Source organism: Aotus nancymaae, unplaced genomic scaffold (assembly GCF_030222135.1).
Source record: "Aotus nancymaae isolate 86718 unplaced genomic scaffold, 86718_ANA_hifiasm-v0.15.2.pri h1tg000003l, whole genome shotgun sequence".
Taxonomy (NCBI): Eukaryota; Metazoa; Chordata; class Mammalia; order Primates; family Aotidae; genus Aotus; species Aotus nancymaae.
The window spans coordinates 63,283,619-63,304,666 of NW_026988414.1; the positions used below are offsets into that span (position 1 = coordinate 63,283,619).

Here is a 21,048-nt window from a genome sequence, read left to right on the forward strand (position 1 = left end):
GTCCTTATAATAGAAAGATTTATAATCCTTTGGATATATACCCAGTAATGGGATTGCTGGGTCAAATGGAATTTCTATTTCTAGGTCCTTGAGGAATCGCCACACTGTCTTCCTCAATGGTTGAACTAATTTACACTCCCACCAACAGTGTAAAAGTGTTCCTATTTCTCCACATCCTCTCCAGCATCTGTTGTCTCCAGATTTTTTAATGATCGCCATTCTAGCTGGCGTGAGATGGTATCTCAATGTAGTTTTGATTTTCATTTCTCTAATGACCAGTGATGATGAGCATTTTTTCATATGTTTGTTGGCCTCATATATGCCTTCTTTTGTAAAGTGTCTGTTCATATCCTTCGCCCACTTTTGAATGGGTTTCTTTGTTTTTTTCTTGTAAATCTGTTTTAGTTCTTTGTAGATTCTGGGTATCAGCCCTTTGTCAGATGAGTAGACGGCAAAAATTTTTTCCCATTCTGTTGGTTGCCGATTCACTCTAATGACTGTTTCTTTTGCTGTGCAGAAGCTGTGGAGTTTGATTAGGTCCCATTTGTCTATTTTGACTTTTGTTGCCAGTGCTTTTGGTGTTTTAGTCATGAAGTCCTTGCCTGTGCCTGTGTCCTGAATGGTTTTGCCTAGATTTTCTTCTATGGTTTTTATGGTGTTATGTCTTATGTTTAAGTCTTTAATCCATCTGGAGTTAATTTTAGTGTAAGGTGTCAGGAAGGGGTCCAGTTTCTGCTTTGTGCACGTGGCTAGCCAGTTTTCCCAGCACCATTTATTAAACAGGGAATCCTTTCCCCATTGCTTGTTTTTGTCAGGTTTTTCAAAGATCAAATGGTTGTAGATGTGTGGTGTTACCTCTGAGGCCTCTGTTCTGTTCTATTGGTCTATGCCTCTGTTTTGGTACCAGTACCATGCTGTTTTCATTACTGTAACCTTGTAGTATAGTTTGAAATCAGGTAGTGTGCGATGCCTCCCGCTTTGTTCTTTTTTCTTAGAATTGACTTGGCTATGCAGGCTCTCTTTTGGTTCCATATGAAGTTTAAAGTGTTTTTTTCCAGTTCTGTGAAGAAGGTCATTGGTAGCTTGATGGGGATAGTGTTGAATCTGTAAATTACTTTGGACAGTATGGCCATTTTCACAATGTTGATTCTTCCTAACCATGAGCATGGAATGTTTCTCCATCTGTTTGTGTCCTCTCTTATTTCATTGAGCAGTGGTTTGCAGTTCTCCTTGAAGAGGTCCTTTACATTCTTTGTTAGTTGTATTCCTAGGTATTTTATTCTCTTTATAGCAATTGTGAATGGCAGTTCATTCTTGATTTGGCTCTCTTTAAGTCTCTTATTGGTGTATAGGAATGCTTGTGATTTTTGCACACTGATTTTGTATCCTGAGACTTTGCTGAAGTTGCTTATCAGTTTTGGGCTGAGACGATGGGGCCTTCTAAATATACAATCATGTCATCTGCAAATAGAGACAATTTGACTTCCTCCTTTCCTACTTGAATACCCTTTATTTCTTTTTCTTGCCTAATTGCTGTGGCTAGAACTTCCAATACTATATTGAATAGGAGTGGTGAGAGAGGGCATCCTTGTCTAGTGCCAGATTTCAAAGGGAATGCTTCCAGTTTTTGCCCATTCAGTAAAAATATGGAATGCTTCACGAATTTGCGTGTCATCCTTGTGCAGGGGCCATGCTAATCTTCTCTGTATCATTCCAATTTTAGTATATGTGCTGCCAAAGCGAGCACGGCCACCTGATTTTTTGTTGTCGTTGTTGCCATTTTCACCTTGTTGATTTGCCTTTTCCTTTTGGATCTATAACTACCCCCAGATGTGTATGTAAGAGTAAACTGGAGTGCCTTTTTCTGTCTGTAATTTTTCACATCACTGCAGTAAGGCTCCTCTTTGTCACTGAAGCAGAGCTTATATTGAGACTTGACCTATGTGTTGCCTAAATACAGATTATTTGAAGATGCTGGTTTTTTTTTTTTTTAAATTACACTGTTCTCCAAGCTCAGAGTGAATACCATAAATGAATATAGAAGATAAATGTATATAAGATGCAACCTCAGTTGGTCATAATGGTAAGCCTCCAAATTTTATCAAGAGCTAGGGTTATTGGATTTTCATATGAACAAAGACCACGGATGGTCTCCAAACATAAGCTGTGTTTTACACATGCTCTAAAATGCTGGTAAAAATAAAATACTTCCTAAAGCAGTAGGCAATTGCATATATAGTAGGCAATTTTAAAATGTAAACTGATAAATGAAGCTCTTGGATCTTTAAATCTTCATTTTCAGTGTGTCCTAATAAAAACAACTCTGAATTCCATGACTTTCGCCACACATTTGGGTTTCAGGATAAAAAAATGATCATTGTAGAAATGTAGAAAAATAAGAGATATTGGACTAGCCTAAAACTATATTATCTTCTGCAGGTCACTTACTTGACTTAAGTTATATTTCTGTAGGAAAGTAGAGAACAGTCTGGTCATTTGCCAATGGCATCTTCTTCTCAGAGGAAAACTGGATAAAATCTGGTAGATTAAGTGCTTGTTTATTTTGATGATGATCACGATGATGATGATTGGTTTTCTGGAATTCATATTAAAAAATTTTCTCTGTTTCTTTGAAGAAACAACTTCAGTCCAAATTTTGGCTTATAGATGGTCAGTCATTCTTCACATCCTAAACTCACTTTGTCAACCTGAACCCAACTCCAGTTCTAATCAGTTGGGCAGAGTCTTTCTCAGTCTGGACTCATGCTCACTACTTAGATTTGAAAAACCATAACCAATCAATCATGTTACAAACCACAGAAATCCTTTATAATCTATGGTTAGTATTTCATCCCTCTTTTGTGTGCCTGAAAATGATTGACCTGGTTTCAGACTATTTTCTCTGAGGTACTATAGTCTGAAATCCACTTGCTATCTTGGTTTATTTAAACACAAACTTATTGTGGGTACGATAGTAAAGGGTACAATAGTAAAGCTACAAGCTTAGCAAAACCTTTTCCAGAATTCAGTAAGGAGCTCTATGAATGTATTCCAGTTATAAGAGATACGTATGTATGCCTTTGTTGTTATGTGTATATTTTCTGAAGGCTTTGGAAAAAACACATTTTGTATATCAGACACAATTCTGCATGTAAGTCATTTTTAGAGTGAAGCTTTGTGGCCTAAATAATGTACAAAGGTACAAATTCTTAATGTGGTCTTCATATCTCTTGCTGAATTCTCTGCCTGCATTTCTACATGGGCAATCTTATCAAGTCACACAGTTCTCTGCTAAAGCTTCATCATATCACAGTTTGACTGTGGCCTACGAAACTTAGGTTCAGTCCTAGCTATTGGAAGAAGGTGAATGGGTCTGAACCAGATCCTCTTTGTTATTTCTGACCTGTGGGGGACTTTGCATTTAGGAAGTGCTTTACCTTAAGGGGGAACAAAGGAGGCTGTTTTTTCAGAATTTTTTTAGTTTGGTCATTTTCAAACATACCCCAAAGTGGAGAGAATGTATAATGAACCCCCAAGCACGAATCACATAGCTTCAATTATCAATATTCCAGGCAGTGTTTGTTAAATGGCAATTCATTTTCTATTTTTCAAAGAAACTCATTACATAACTGCCATTCAACATTTGAGATTTTAATAGCCTGGGCAGCCTTATCTCAGGTAAATATTCAATTTCCATGGGCAGAGGTAGTGTAAAGGGTATTCATTACTGCTTTCTTGGCTCTAGGTTGAGTGCTCCTAGTCTACGTATTCTGTGCTGTTATAATCTGACTTTCGAAATCTGAAGTCTTACAGCATGAAATTTCAAAATGATTCCAGACTATTGAAACCACCTCCCACTTTGGAGAACTTGTACCCCACATTGTCGGTAGCAACTGTTTGGCTTGCAGTCTTTTAAATTTTTTTACTCAGCACTTTTACTTTTTTTTTTTTTTTTTTGAGATGGAATCTTGCTCTGTCACCCAGGCTGGAGTGTAATGGCATGGTCTTGGCTCACCGCAACCTCCGCCTCCCAGATTCAAGCGATTCTCCTGCCTCAGCCTACCAAGTAGCTGGGAATGCAGGCACCTGCCACCATGTCCAGCTAATTTTTTTGTATTTTTAGTAGAGACGGGGTTTCACCATGTTGGCCAGGCTGGTCTCGAACTCCTGACCTTGTGATCCTCCCACCTCAGCTTGTCAAAGTGCTGGGATTACAGGCATGAGCCTCCATGCAGGCCAGCACTTTTACTTTTAATTAGGCTCAGTTCATCAAAGGCTCCACCACTCCCCTGTTATTTGATGTCCTAAGTTTCATTTTCCTCTCCTTTTTTTAACCTATGAAAGGAGAGCTAGATTGAAAATGTTCTGCTACTTCATTGAGAAGAAAGAAACAAATAGCAGTTTTACAAATCCGTGTGTTGACCATTTAATCTGACCCATTCATAATTGGCATACGTAATTCCCACCTATTCTGGATGATTAAGTATGAGAAAATCTACGGAAACAGAAAAAAGATTTGAACGTAAGAACGAAAATCACTCAGAAAATTTGGGATACCTCATCAGTACGTTTTTATACTGAATCATGGATTATTAATTGATGCAGGGAGGTGAATTTCTGTAGTCAAATAAGTATGGATAAAAATAAGTTACATTGGTTTCTTTACAGCAGGGTTTTTCAACCTTATGCATTGGGAGACTTCAAGAGGAAATGTATAGAACTCTTTTCCCCACCCTTGGAATTTCTCTAAGGACTCCAGGAAGTGCTGTCATAAAAGAAATATTGCATAGCCTAGATAGTTTGGCTTACAGTAATAAAACAGGATGATGAACTACTAAGTGTAATTGGTTAATGAATTAGCAACATTCAATTAAATGTATATATAAATATAACCAGAAAATATTTATTACAACTGCACTGTGCAAAACTCTGGGTTATACAGTATGGAGATGAAACAGTATAGTATCTCTTCAGAAAACTTACATCATCATATATGAAGAGATCTAAAGCAAGACCATTTAGAAGAAACCTTTATCTATATGTTCACTTAAGACTTGATCATTTAGAGAAAATCTCAAGTGAAGCAAAGAACCCTAATATTTATATATACAGTTGATACTAACTTCAAATGCATAACTGTGTATTAGATTCACTAGTTTTTTAAATTTGGGACTAAGAAATCATCTTTGAGTATGAACGACCAATGATTAGCAGATTTAGTGTTTTTAATATCGACAACAAACAGTATTTTGTTTTTAAAGTTAAGCATCTTAAGTTTAGAATCCGTCTAGATTTTTATAAATATTTTCCCATTTACCCGCAGTTGTGTCACCCTTACCTAATTCAAGGGTACTTTATTGGTGTTGACGGGCCACAAATTACTTTTACATCAGTCTTTCCAAAGTAGTTAACTTGATTTTTACAGAAACAGCTCATTTATTTTGTAACTTCATCTCATCAGTTTATTTACATTACTTAAATAAAATGACTGATTATTTTTGGAATAAACATGTTGACACCACAAACATCCTGGTGGCACAGACATCCTGGAAAGTAGCCTAACATTGAGCTGACCTAGTGCAGGGAGCAACGGGAGGCGCTTTTGGGAGGAAAAGGAAATTTTGAGTTAAACTGGTTAAATGGAAGTCAGATAAGACCATTTTGATAGCCCTATACCTACGGAAAGGAACAAATGATGGAACAAACAGTAAGTGGTACTTGAGATAAGGGGAGGAAAACAGAACTTTGACACAAGCAAAGCAATGCAACTGAAATCAGAGATTTTATTTTAGTCTCTGTTCCTGAGTCTCTCCACCTGTAAAATACAAGGGAATGGCCTGATGGGTGGCTCTTAAAACTTTAGCAAGCGCCAGAATCACCTAGGGGCTTTTTAAAATTCAAATGGCTCACACCTATAACCCCAGGTGGCTCAGGCCTGTAATCCCAGCACGTTGGGAGGCTGAGATGGGCGTATCACAAGGTCAGAAGTTCAAGGCCAGCCTGGCCAATATGGGGAAACCCTGTCTCTACTAAAACTATAAAAATTAACTGGGCATGGTGGTGCGTGCCTGTAAGGCACTCAGGTGCCTGAAGCAGGAGAATTGCTTGAACCTGGGAGGTGGAAGTTGCAGTGAGCTGAGATCGCATCACTGCATTCCAGCCTGGGCAACAAGGGGAGACTCAGTCTCAATAATAGTAATAAAGTAATTAATAAAATTCAAATTGCTTGGCCCCACCCCTAGAGTTTCTGATTCTCTAGGTTGGGGTGGGGCCTGAAAAACTGCATTTCTAACAAATTCCCACATGATACTGATGCTGCTGGTCATGGGGATACACTTTGAGAACCACCAGATCTCTAAGATCCCTACCGAATCTAAAATCTGATTCAGCAGTATATTACATTTTATTTTCCTGAGAGGATTGAAATCAGAAAATAAAGTATTAGTTTCATAACATCTATTAGTATAAGTCTAATAAACTATGCAAGTTTATAAACGATGCATAAATAGAAAGGTTGCAGATCTACTCTGCGATTAGGCCAATCGAATAAAATATTCAATTCTAGGTCATTAATTCATAGAATAAAAGAGAGTAATGAAATTAACATTTATCAAGAAGCTATTATTTAAAATGCTTTTTGCTGACAGTATCATAGCAAACTTAGGAAATGGGTTTACATTTTACAGGTGAGAAAACAGAGACTCAGGAAGAATAAATAAACGACGTATTTAAGACACAACCTGCAAGTGGAAGACCCAGAGTTTCTCTAAATTCCATAAAAGTTTTGTTTGCCAAGCTGGTTCTTTCATAAAATGAGCACATCACATCAAAGACCAGTTGCTCTGTCATGCTTACTTGAAAACAAAATAGTCAGTTTCATGAACTCAGTCAGGACTTTAATTATGTTTAAACTATTTGAATCAGTAAGAAGTGAAGCTTCAAGAAACAACAAAGGTGGGCGGGGGGTGGATTTTAAAGTGTAACAAGTCTTTAATTCCATGAGCAAAAACTGAATTTCTTCCCCAGACTGTAACTTTCAACCATTAGAGATCTGTGGTTAGAGATGGTGTCTATGAGGTCACATTGAATCCTCCTCCCTTAAAACTATGCCACGTATGAAACAGACACTAAATAAAGTGAACATTAGAGTAGAAGTGTCACAGTCCAAAACAATGCCAGGAGCCACACCATGCAAGGATCTAAAGGGTTTAATGATCTATATGTATAGATTAAAAAACAAGGGAGTTAGTAGAATTACTCTTAAAGACCAAGAGGTAATGGTTTCCTTTGTTACTTAGGGGAAAGAGGAAGGGATCAAAAGTAGGCTATTGACCAGACTTTGTGAGTACCAAACCCTGTAGGATACCTACATTCATTGTGACAGGGTTGGTAAATGGTGAGTCTGGGGCTTGCATTCTAATTAGCATTATGTCTCGTATTAATGGAAATGTATGCTGCATCCCTGAGAATTATCAGGGCTAATAAGCATCCTATTTCCAATGTCTTCTTCCCTATATGAGGTAGATTAAGTCTGCAAAGAGAAGCATTTAGTGGCCCCGAAAAAGGATGCACCATATAGCGTCCCTAGTATTAAGAAAAAATTTCATTTTCCTTGAATGGGTTCCTTACTAAGGAGCAGTTTGTTCATCCCTAATCACCACAGTCTCTCCATTTCCAAAACAGACACAGAACCAATAGAAGAAACAAATGCAGTATATTTGCTGCTTATATGGTCTTTGATGAATTCAGGCCTCGGTTTATCCCTCTTCAGGGGGTTCCAGTCCAGTAAGGAAGGCAGCTTGGGGTCTCCAAATTGGCCTAGACTCCATGAGTGAGGCTGCCAAGGCATTTGATAGAATGAACATTGCCAAGCTGTTCCTGCATCTCTTGGGGAGCTGCTAAAATGAGGCATTGTCTTCAAACAGAGGGAATAGCTTTAACTTCAAAGAATTTGTGTTCATTTTCTGGTAAAGTTAGGAAAAGCAGCTCATCCACAGCAGTGACTGGAGAATGAGGAAAAGAGTTGGTGTGTCCCCAGAAACTCTGCCCTTCAAAGAAGCATTGTTGACATTGCACAATGATCCCACAGCATGCTGGATTCCTCATGACTTTGTCAGTTATGGAAGGCATCTCGGGTTCTTTGTAGCATATAGCTTATGGGAAATAGATATCCATGAGTTAATCCATCAGCAGATTAAATACCCTACCAGTAACTCAAATATAGTAATTTTATAAGTTTCTTTAATGAAAGAGTAGATTTTCAGATGCTGCCACTCATCAGCTATATATTTTAGTGCTTTTGAGTATTTCTATATAATTATATTTAATACTGTAAACTATAAGTGCTGTAATTTTGTTTGACCTATGTTGCAGTTGGATACATTATTTGATCAGAGCTCTCAATGAATCATTTTATGCACACGTATTTAGTTAATTGGTTCTCCCAACCCCTGCCTGTGTTTATATGTAATATACTCTATAAGGGAAAGGAAATCAGCCTACGTGCAACTGAGTCTGGTAGAAGAGCAATTAAGTTCTATCAGAACAAACAGCTGTCAATAATGAGGTCTGAATTAAAATTACTACCAAAGAAAGGAATCTAGACATCTGCAGGAAATGTGAAAATATTTTTATAACCTAATAGCTGAGATCTGGACAGGTTTTCCCAGCTGTACCTGCAGTGTATTTTGAAATATTCCCAGACTGAAAGAACACTGGAATTCATTGCATGAACTAGACTGCATTTAAAAAAATAATGTTGGCAGCCTTTGAACAGTGTGTATTTTGATTTCATGTAATCAGCATGAAAACTTTCTATTTCAAACTATTTTGTTGTGCCCCTTGGTCATAAAATGAAGCTTAAAAATAGTTCTGTTATCTTTGTTTTGTATCTTTCAATCAGGGTTCTATTGCTTGGATATTTTTGTTTCTGTCTTTGAAAAAATACTTTTAGGTCTTATTACCTGGTATCCGATTTGCTCGCATGTGGGGTTGTTTCTTGCAAAGCAAATTTCACAAGGTGGGCTTCAGGCATCAGTTTTATTACAACATAATTCCATATATTTTCAGGTATCTGAAGATAGTAAAGTATCTGGTCTTTCAAAAACAGAAAAAACTTTACGTATTTGAAAGCAGCCCTTTGCAGTCTCTGCTTTCCATTCATCTTTACATTGCTGAGGACAAAAAATCCATATGAATGAGAGATTACGAACATTTATGTTTATGTATGTAAATATACACATATGTACATTATTATGAGTGTTTTCTATGCATCTTTTTTACTTTTACATATAAAAATATTAGGAATGTATTTGTATCCTCATTAACCAAAGTATGGCTCGTGGACCAGCTGTATCAGCATCACTTTAGAACTTGTTGGAAATGCACAGTCTTTGGTCCTACTCCAGACTTACTGAATAAGAACCTCTGGGACAGAGTCTAGGACTCTGTGCTTTCACATTCCCTAGCAGCATGTTCAGACTACTCAAACATAAAATACATATATTCCTGGGGTACACTGCGTGGCAATTGATACATAGAAGAGGAGTCTCATTTTGCATCCATGGAGTTCAGTGATTGAATATTAACTTTCAGCTTTTTGGTGTCACAGTCTCTTGACTGTTTCCCATTTTCTAGTATTATTCTACATGTGAGGCAAACCCTATCCTCTCTGCTGTCATCCTTAAACATGACCAGTAGGTTTTTCTAAATATACTTAGTACTTGTTCTTATTTATTAGTTATTATGTATGCATACCACACTAACTAAAAGTCAACCATAGAGCAAAATCATCTAAAAGAGATAGAGCTGACATAAAGGTAACTAGTTGATACATAACCAGGTAGGTTAGTCTGAAGAAAAGAGGTTTATTTGGCCTAAAACCTGTTCTGGCAGGCTGTACGGAAGCATGATGCTGGCATTTGCCTCTGGTGAGGGCCCCAGGAAGTTTGGTGGAAGGCAAAGTGGGAGCCAGTCACATGGCAAAAGAGGGAGCAAGAGAGAGATGGGAGAGGTGCCACATTCTTTTTAAACAATCAGGTTTCCTGTAAACTCAATACCTCTCATTACCACAGGGAGGGCACCAAGCCATTCATGAAGGATCCACCTCTCATGCTCCAAACACTTCCCACCAGGCCCAACTTCCAACACTGAGGATCATATTTCAACAGGAAATTTCCAGGGTACACATATCCAGATTATATCACCAGGTACACGAAGATCTATTTTGACAGTGCTTTTAAAACCATTTTTTTATTTTTCAGTAGTGGAATAGAGTGGCAGAGCTAATGTTTCATAAATAAAAGACAATTACAGGAACAGCATTTCTCTCTTGGACCAATATTCTTATAGCCTAAATTGATAGAATCGTGGACCTTGGGTTCATCTGGGGAGCTCCAAGGAAATCTGTCATCTGTTCACACTAAAATCCCATTGGTGGGAGTGAGAGTCTCGGGGAAGGGGAAATGTGGAACCAGGTCTTAGCTCCCTAGTGACAGCTACGTGCTCTTGATGACATTATTAAGCCTGTGAATACATGTAACTACTTGAGTTAAACCAACCAACAAAGAAAACCTTAGTATTATAATAGTACCTGTATTCAAGGAGATCAAAGGCCCAGATGCTCAAAATTCATTAGAAAGTAAAGTTCAATGATTAGTAGAGAAAGGAAAAAGAAAATTCTTTGTCTTGAAGCAGATTAGAAGAAAATTCACTTATGTGGATAGCAATTTATAACTGAAAATTAGAAACCTTACTACTATTTTTTTTGTATTGGTGTTATTTCATGATATTTTCATCCATCTTGTAGGATTCCTGCTAGCAGTCATGGTACATAGTTATTTCAGTGGATGAAGGTATCACATAACATTTTTCTGCTTATTTTGCTATTATTTTACTGCATTTGTTTGAGAAGGTGAATCCCATTTTACATTTTGCACTGATTGATTCCAGCACCTTATAATTACAATAGCAAGGTTATGAAAAAGTGAAAAAAAGAATAAGGAGTACTTAGCAATGATCCTAAACTTCTAAGTTTTGGTGAAATCTAAATAAGGTATTAAATTTTTCAATTTACTGTTTAATTAAAAAAAGGCATATTTAAAAAATACGATCACTTGAACCCGGGAGGCGTAGGTTGCAGTGGGCCAAGATCGCGCTACCTGCACTCCATTCTGTCAACAAAGCAAGACTCCATCTCAAAAAAAAAAAAAAAAAATGTGAGTAGGCAAAAAGGTTAGAAGAGGCAATAGGCAGTACTGGCCAGGTGCAGTGGCTCATGCTTGTAATCCCACCACTTTGGGAGGTTGAGGTGGGCAAACCACCTGAAGTCAGGAGTTCGAGACCAGCCTTGCCAAAATGGTGAAACCCCATCTCTACTAAAAATAAAGAAAATTAGCCAGGTGTGGTGGCATGTGCTTCCCAGCTACTCAGGAGGCTGAGACAGGAGAATCACTTGAACCCAGGGAGTGGAAGTCAGGGTGAGCCGAGATCGCACTACTGCACTCCAGCCTCCTAAGCGACAGAGTAAGACTCCCTATTGGCCGGGCGCGGTGGCTCAAGCCTGTAATCCCAGCACTTTGGGAGGCCGAGGCGGGTGGATCACGAGGTCAAGAGATCAAGACCATCCTGGTCAACATGGTGAAACCCCGTCTCTACTAAAAATACAAAAATTAGCTGGGCACGGTGGCGCGTGCCTGTAATCCCAGCTACTCAGGAGGCTGAGGCAGGAGAATTGCCTGAACCCAGGAGGCGGAGGTTGCGGTGAGCCGAGATCGCGCCATTGCACTCCAGCCTGGGTAACAAGAGCGAAACTCCGTCTTAAAAAAAAAAGACTCCCTATTAAAAAAAGAAAAAGAAAAAAAGGCATACTGAATCGTAACTCAGAAACCCATGAGTTTAAGAAGCCAGATCAGAAGCCATAGCAACAGGCCTCTGCAAAACCAACACAAAGGCCTGCTGGACGTTGGTAGGGTGATGCAAACAATCAAAGCAGGCCCGTTTTTAAGGCAGTAGGTAAATTGATTATATTGAGATTGAGATTCTCACTGCCTAATAGAAGCTTGCAGGAGTCAAACAAAAGGACCAAACAAAACAAGGAACCATGCATTTAGAGCCTTCCAAACGATTGGACTATCTTTGTTTAAATAAAGATAATAGCATTTTAAAAAAGCAAAACCGAAAAACTCTGTGCATTTGCGTACATACTAAAATCTTGTCCGTGTGGGAAAATGATGATATGCCTCACAAAATAATAAAAATAAAGTGTGCTGAACTTCGAACACCCTCCACGTACCTTTCAGTGGCTCATCTCTTTGAATCTTGCTTAACCGAATCAGGAGTAATAGCATTTATATTGCTAATGACAAGCCTGCTGTGTGGACCGAGCAGCTTGCACACATTGCATGTAGTCTCTGTGATTGTAACTTCCTTAGTCTTGAGCGGTATACAATCCACACAGCTTTACTTGGCAGGCCTGGGAAATGGTTGTCTCCTCTTTCAAAAAGTGGGCAATTTTGTGTCATTCTAAACAGAATTTAGAATATGGGCCGAACTGATACGGTTTGCAAGGAAAAGCTCTGTGTGAATGATATAGTTCTCTAAATTTCATTCGATTGACCTCTATTCAGATTCAAGTCAACTACCAATTATCAGAGCCAGCTGAGTCTGCTCTATCCATGCCTAATGGCCTGTTCTATCCATCTGTAAAATGAGACCTGCTGCGGCATATTCAGGTGTTCTTTATGCGAACATATTAGCCTTCTAATTTATCATGAGAATCCCATTTTAAGAATAATAGGGAATGTGTTCAGCAGATAATGTTGGGACAAAGCCAAGATCAAGCAGAAGTCTTCGGAAGATTTTAGTTTGAGTCTACATGTTTGAAAAATAATAATAATAATATTAGGCCCATGTGGATTTTTTTTTTTTTTGAGATGGAGTGTTGGTTTTTTAAGACATTACTTTTTCACCCGGCACGGAAAAATAAAATGCCCAAGGGGATGTAATCTGGTAGCTCATCCCTGACCTTTCAGTATTATATACAAGGTTATTTATCAGGCAGTTTGGGAACTTTGTGCGTAGTCTCTGCCCCTTCTCTGTTGATGAAATGTGAAGTTCCTTTGATCCTCAGAAGACACCGCCCAAGCATTTTACCTTCCTAGAGTGATCATGGCTCTGGGTCATCTCCCTAACACTAGATTTCTTTTTTTTAAGTCTTTGCCAAGCATTCTCCTATGATAACTTCTGTATCCTCTTACTTTGTGAAATCCACTCTTTAAAAGCCAGCACCAGATGGCAGGATTAAGTCTGGGCTGCAAGGAGCTGCCAACATCACCCAGACTTCTAAGAATCCATCACTGAGCAAGGCAGTACTCCTGAGCTAGAGTTAATTAGGTTCCGTATTTTCTCTCTGTATCTTTGGAGCCTCAACTCTCTATGGAACTTTAATTATGATATTTATTATAGTAACTTTTTACCCATTGCTTTATATTTCTTTTTAATTCCATTATTATGTTGTCTTTGTTAAAAAAAAACTACAAAAAAAACAACACTTCAACGGAAGTGAAAGTTCATCTGTACTGCCACCATTGCCAGTTCTTCTCAGAAATATTGTTCTGATTTGTGTATCTTTTCCGATCATGTTCTGTGCATTAACATGTGTACAAATAGAGGTATATAATCTAGAATGGACATTTTAAAAAATGTAAGCGGTATTTTATATATGTATATATTGTTCTGCAATATGTTTAAGTAGGCTTAACAATGTCTTAGAAACTTTTTTGGAGGGGGTCAATACAGGGATTCACCCTATTCTTTTTAATTGCCACATTGCATCCATAATATTGATATACCATGGTTTGTTCGACTATTTCCCTAGCCATAACGATTGTTTCACCAAGTTAATTTGCTATGTCAATAAGCTACAATAAAATCTCTTTCTCCTCTCTTTGTGCATATGTGTACATAGACCTCCATGCTAGATTTCTAGAATTGGAGGTGCTGTGTCAATGAGTATATGCATTTAAAATGTTAATGAACATTGCAAAACTGCCCCTTGAAACAACTACTATAAAAACTATATTTTAATTGTTATAGGTATATAGTATATATTGAATAGCATGGATAAATTTGACTGCATTTCCATGACAATTTGTTGAAAAATTTTTTTAATTTTAATTTTGCAATATATAAAAGTTAATTAGACAGGTGAATATTTTTGTCAAAGAAATTAACATAATTTTTCTGGTTATCCTAGGTAGAAGAGATGCTAGGAGAAACTAAACTATCTGTGGGTCTTTTTGTAGAGAACCCCAGTATTGTAGAGATGCCCAATATCTGCATGTAAAGTTAAATGTTGATATTTAGCAAAGAGAGTTTCAAAATGGCAGCCTCATCAGAGTCACATCACCGTTTTATTAGAACAGTCACCTAATTAATCTCATAAACCTGAGTCATAAAACGCAATCTATTCCCATAGAAGTCAAATACTTGTAGTTCATAAATACCATTCTGATAGGTGAAGTATAATATCTAATCAAATTATGAGCTGACATATGTACAAAATGCTCACAATGATTCTTTTAGTCCATATTTTACTGTCTTTGCACCCAACTAAATTATCTGTGAGATCTCCTAATTCTTTTGTCTTTCTTTGCCAGATCAGTGAAGTACCAGTAAAGGGTCGGTATTATAACTCCACCACATTAATCAAAAAAGCCAACTTTTAAACACATCTCCAGAATGACTTTAGCATAAAACAGTCCCCGTATGCCTCTTAATTTTTTCTTTTTGCACATTACTACTGTATCACATCACGGGACATTAAGCAAGTTTCAACTCGTGGGACTAACTCAATCATGTTTTTAGAAATTGAAAACAAATGTTGTAACTGGATGAATGATAATATTGAAGTAATAACAATTTCCTAGTAGGCATACTTGTTTAATGGATTGCATAGTCTTTTAGCTTGTAAACACTGGAATGTCTATCAGTCACTGAATTTTTTTAAAAAAACACTAAAGTTTAGCAATAATTTGGTTTGCTGCAGAAGTCTAAACAAATATAGAGTTTATTTGTGTTCTGATTCTCATTAGTGGAATCATTTTCCTCACTGAAAAATAACTTAAAAAGTTGATTTGACTTTAGGGATAACAGAGACCAGTGTAATGCTAGACTTGATTTAAAAGTGCTGTTCTCTTTTTGCTGGAATTTTCTGTAACATAATAAATGTACCATATTGTGCTGGCCTCAGCCTGAAGCACAGGGTTATGCACTCCTTTTTTTTAAAAGATATTTAGAAAAATCTGTCTCAGTGCTTGGCAACTACTCTGACAGAAAACAGATAAAAATAAGGGTGGTTTATCAGTTTTGCTGTTCTTACCATGTTTCAAGTTGAAGGCTGTTGAAATGATGAAAAACAAACAGCACTAAATAGGGTTCCGTCATTATCACTGCAATGGGGAGCTGAGTTTTTCAGGATCAAAGAAAAATGCATTTGCTTTTAGAACTACAATCCTTCATTTTGAGAGGTGCACTGCACTCAGATACCTGATGGGTGAAAAAAAAAAAGTAAATCGAAGAAGGAAACAAAATAAATATATGCTGCTATGGGAACTTAGAAATTCAAACAAAAGTAGGCTGGCATACTTTTAAAAGCTCTGAATTTTCAACATTCAGTTTCTTAAGAAAAAAAAAATAGTGCCTGAGGTTTGTTATTTCTGAGCAACTGGAGTGAAGCATAAGCACAGGTTGTTTGCATCTCATAAAATTATAAGGATTCCTTTATCTTTGTAAACATGTATCACAGGAATTTTCCCATGCTAGGGGGTTTGGGGAATGTTTCCGTATGTGTTATTGATCAGGGAGAAGGCTTCATATCTTTAAACTTTTTTTTTTCTTTTTGTCACTCGAGTAGAGCACCTTCAGTTTCCCTGGCGTGGAAATTGCCAAACGAACAGTAGAGACAACAAAGCTGTTGTCTGTTCCCTGGAGGACAGCATCAGCTGGCATAAGGATAATAACCAGAGAACAAAACAAAAGTAAGGCAGGTTCTGAAAAAAATAGTTATACATTGTCCAGAATCCAGGGAGGAATAAATCAAAAGGAAATGTTGACCTAGGATGCGGCAGTTGAGGTGAATCTTGAAGGAAGGTACATGTCTGCAGATGAGGAGGAGGTAGAAGGTCCAGCCTAGCAAACGTCTAGAGGTGGGAAAGCATGAAACATGTTTAATTTGACTAGTGCTGAGGGACAGTCAAGAATCTTACAATAAAAATATTACCTGAGGGCCCTGCTGTTTTAATCTTGAGATCAGTGCCGAAGGCAAATCTAGATGACATTTTTGAACCTCCAAGTTAGTTAGAGAAACAACTGCCAATTACTTGGGGCAAAAATTCCTATTAAAAGACCAGAAACCAAATGGGCCTATGACTTTTTCAAAGTAAAAAGAAAGACCGTGATGCAGTATATTTAGTGTATGAAGAGATAATATTGGAGCCCAACAATCCTGCACAAAACCAAGTTGTTGGTCATATGTAAAGGAAAAAAAGAAAACCCATAAAGGATTTCTCAGATATATAAGGCATCAGAAATAATAGCATCCATGCATATGTTATATAAAGCATTATTGAGAGACCTATTCCAGCCAACCAATAGATGAATCCAAATAAACTCAAGAATAGATGAGCCGTGTCAGAAGGATAACCTGTGAAACATGTAAGGCAGGATTATTCTAAGTAAATGCTGTTGATGTGGTTAATTTTAATCAAAATGATATAAGCAGTCCTTAAAAGGGAAAATAACTATGTGGAACAAGCCCTTTTTTTCCTTCACTGCCTTCCAGCTGATGGCTTTCCATTAGTTACAGAAATGTGCTATTGTCTATTCTAGCACTTTTTTTAGGGTATCTTTTCAAAAGCTTTTCCATCCTCTTTATTTACCAATTACTTGACCTTTAGGTATTGTGTTAGTCTCCTTGGGCTGCCGTAACAAAATATGGGAAACTGAATGGCTTAAACAACAGAAATTTATTTTCTCACCATTCAAGAGGCCAGAAGTCCAAGATCAGGGTGCTGGCAGAGTTGGTTTCAGGAGAGACCTTTCTTCCTGGCTTTAGATGACTACCTTCTCACTGTGCCCTCACATGGCCTTTCCTCTGTGTATGCATACAGAAAAAAATCTGATGTCTTTTCCTCTTCTTACAAGGACACCAATCTTATCTGATTAGGGCTCCCACCTTATGACTTCATGTAACCTTAATTACCTCCCTAAAGGCCCTGTGTCCAATACAGTTACACTGGGGGTTAGCATTTCAACATGTGAATTTTGAGAAGAAAGACACAAGTCAGCCCATAACAGATTTCAGTTTCAATGTCACTTCTTTAAAGATGCTCTGCCAGCATCCTGCACATTTGCCTGACAGCAACGCTTCAGATTTGTAATTAGATGTTTTTTCATGTGATTATTTAATGTCAGATTCCCCCACTAAACTGTAAGCTCCAACAGGAAAGGATCACATTTGTTTTGCTAACTTCTTCTTCGATGTCTCAGCACATGGTAGACACTTAGTAAATGTCTGGAATAGTAGGTGACAGAGTCTTATGAAAATACAACAAATGTGGATAGAAGAACAAAGAAAGGAACACTTTCCTGTTTGTCCCTGGGTGGTGGGAATGGGTACTTTAGCACTGTCATATATGCTGGTAAATGTGTAAAGACATACTCTCTGGGGAGAAAAAAAGTAGTATTTGCTGATTTCTTTGGTGTAAATATTCCCATGGATGATTTTAAGCTACAAACATGAGGTCACTAGAGAGATGTGACCAGTATCACGTCATTAGTGTACTCCCCGCTTATCCCTAGGAGATACGTTCCAAGATCCCCAGTGGATGCCTGAATTCCCGGAGAGTACCAAGCCAACTTGCCATCAGTCATGACATGTTTCTGTTCGTGTCTTTCACCCGAAATTTAATGCCTTTTTCATCTTAACTAAGTGCTTATCACATACTGTGGCGGTGGCGTTTGCAGTTTGAGGTGCAGCAGCAGAATAATCATGAATTTGTTTTTCCTTCTTCACAATTTTACATATAAAGATTGATTCTTACCATAGATCTTAGCAACCTTAGCATACGATTTCCTTTTCTTTTCTTATTGAGAACTTCCACCTTTTCACTTAAAGAAATAACTTTACAGCTGCTTTTTGGCATATCCAAATTGCTAGGATCACTACTCTTGCACTTTGGGGCATTAAGTAACTTGAAGTTACCTGAAGGCAAACACTACAATGCCATGGCAGTCCGTCTGATAACCAAGGTGGCTACTGAGTAACTAACACGCAGGCAGCCTGTATATGATGGATACACTGGACAAAGGGATGCCTCACATCCTGGGCTGGATGGAAAGGGAAGGCATGAGATTTCACCACACTGTTCAGAAAGGCATATCACTGAAAACTTAATTGTTTATTTCTGGAATTTTCCATTTAATATTTTCAGACTATGGTTAACCATAAGTAGCTTGAGATTGCAGAAAAGTCAAAACCACAGATGAAAGGAGACTACTGTATATGATGTTTTCACCTGAAGAGCATACAATAATTTGAAACAATTAAGGAATGATGAGTTTTGAATATCACCTTTATTTTTAATATATTTATTTCAGCAAATAATCCCTGAAAATGTGAAGATTGGCTTTTGCTAGCTCTAGCACGCCACTGATGGATAACAGAAGAAAATTGTAGAGGTTGAATCCATAGCACTTTATAATTTATTATTGTGCAGGGCAAGAGGCAGAAACAGACTAAAAGATGATTTTTCAATTTTAAACCTAAGTAAGTGTCAAGGAGAGCCTGAGAGTGGGAGGAGCAGATATGAAAGGAGAAGATGCTGATTAAACTTAGAATCTTTTTGTTGGACTTGAAGACAGTTTGAAATACCAGTCTCCACTTGTGCTGAAAAAGAGAGCCATCACTTTAGGAATCCTGTGGAGACTACTACTGAGAGAAAGGACAGAACTTTGGGGGCATGATCCACATTTTGGGGACTGACAGAGATATGTAATCTGAGAAATTGATACAGATGGAAGAATCCAGCGAAGCAGGTAGACAATTAGCATTGGAGTCAAAAAAAAAAAAAAGGAAACATACTGAGGCACAGTGTGAACGGGTGCCAGTCGATTTCTCAAGATGACATTTAGAGTTCATCTTTGATTTCAGTTTCAAATGTGGTAGGAATTCTACCCTGTTAGCAGAACCATGATACGGGATCATGATACAGTTATTTTGGGCTGATTTTGTATACTACCTCTTTTGGATTATTTTGTGTATGGAGTAATTACACAGTCTCCACCCCTCTTACCATTAACCCCAAGAGAGTATCTGATGTTTCCCATACTCCCTTGACTAGTGTCCTTAAAACCAAGGATAAAAGCCTTTTCAAGGAACCTGCATTAGGGAGAGTCAAATGCTGCTAACGGAGTATTACAGAAGAGCAGGCTGCAAGAAAGTCACCATATTTGTCAATGATTGCTGCCCTAAATGGTGGAAAACATTGTGAAGCCATAGGGGTGCTGGGAACAGGGTGCTAAATTTTAACACCTCAGAACCTGCATTTGAGTCTGCTCTGCCATCCAGGCATGGCATGGATGACTGTAGGACTTCAGGGCAGTTCCCCAGTATTGTGAGTCAGAGAACAGGAAAGGAAACCAACATTTGCTGAATGCCTCTTGGGCACCAAGCACTGTGGTAGGAAGGCCTTTGACTGCCATCTCATTTGCCATGAAGATAAATATGAAAGCAGACAGCTCCTGAGATATAAGGCACATTTACTGAAAAGAAGGCAGAGAAAAGGAAGAGCAGCTTGAGAGAGTAGATGAAAGCAAGATTTTAAAAGCCAAATCTCAAATGTTTTGGAAGTAACTCTATCATAATTTTCCCAGCATTACATTGCCTGTTTCTCGTCAGCTTTATAGGCTGAATGTTAAAATGGAGTTTGTACCTAGAAATAACTTATTCTTCCATTATGTTTGCAAACACTTGGTACGTTTCATTTGGCCTTACGACTTACTGGATAATTAGACTCAGTAGAAAATTAATGAGAGTTAATTGTCACTATCATGATTTAGGAAATAGGGGAAAATAAGGAAGGAGTTAAGTGACTTTGTCAAGGACACACAGCCATTGATATCTGAAGAAGTACCTTGAACCTTATGGTCTCGCTTCAAACTAAAACATACATTTAATATTTAAGAAGTCCCTCAAGAATTACTCACCATAGAAGAAAGGTAACACGTTAAGTTCCAGAGGTCAGCTCCTTCCCTATGTGCCATATGAATAGCAAGGTTAGGCAGTTAACAGTATTTTGAGTTTTCGGGGGAAAAAAAAAAACAGGTTTTGTTCAAATCATAGCCTCCGTTATTTCTTTTCATCCAACAATTCATGATTTGGACTCATACACATATTTGATTTTTTTCCCTTATTTTTTTGATAAAAAAATCACCATTATGAAAAGGTTGACACTGTTTAGAGTTGGAGTTATTCCTACCAATTTTTCAAGATCCTGTAGTATCTTTCTGCCAGAGTATAGAACCATGCATCATCCACACATTTGAATGGTCCCTGATGCATATTTTGAGAAAATAGTCCTGCCATTATCTAGAATTGACGTGATCTATAGGGCTCAGTTACAAGGTTTACAGTGTGATTTCCATTGGGAAGAACGGCATAAAACTGTGTCCAATTAGAAACGATGCACAGCTGCAATGAAGACAATTTAGAAAGAACACAGAAAGAATGAAAGATGTTACTCAGAGTCTTGGGACCTGCCAAACATAGGGTTTGAAAGAAACCCAGAAAGACACATATTTTCCAGGTTAAGTCTGACTTGGGTTTAACTGCAATTCAATGGCATATCAGGAGACCAGCAAACACACTACTTACAGAGTGATTTTCCTATCTCTTTATTCCCAATCAAACCCTATGCAGAACAGTCCTCAGATAGTCCTTACTTAGTTCCATACCCTTGTCAAACGCAGGATTTTGCAGTGACTGAAGGG

The 21,048-nt window shown here is 37.8% G+C and overlaps 1 protein-coding gene and 1 non-coding gene across 33 annotated transcripts in view; one reads left to right on the forward strand and one right to left on the reverse strand.

The window, feature by feature from the left end:
- The window catches only part of PTPRD (protein tyrosine phosphatase receptor type D), a 1,411,192-nt gene that overhangs the window by 1,367,478 nt on the left and 22,666 nt on the right, over nucleotides 1–21,048 (forward strand). The window lies entirely within an intron of this gene.
- LOC135277267 (U6 spliceosomal RNA) lies at nucleotides 1,641–1,747 on the reverse strand. The gene has a single exon (XR_010344885.1). It is a non-coding gene; the product is annotated as a U6 spliceosomal RNA (small nuclear RNA).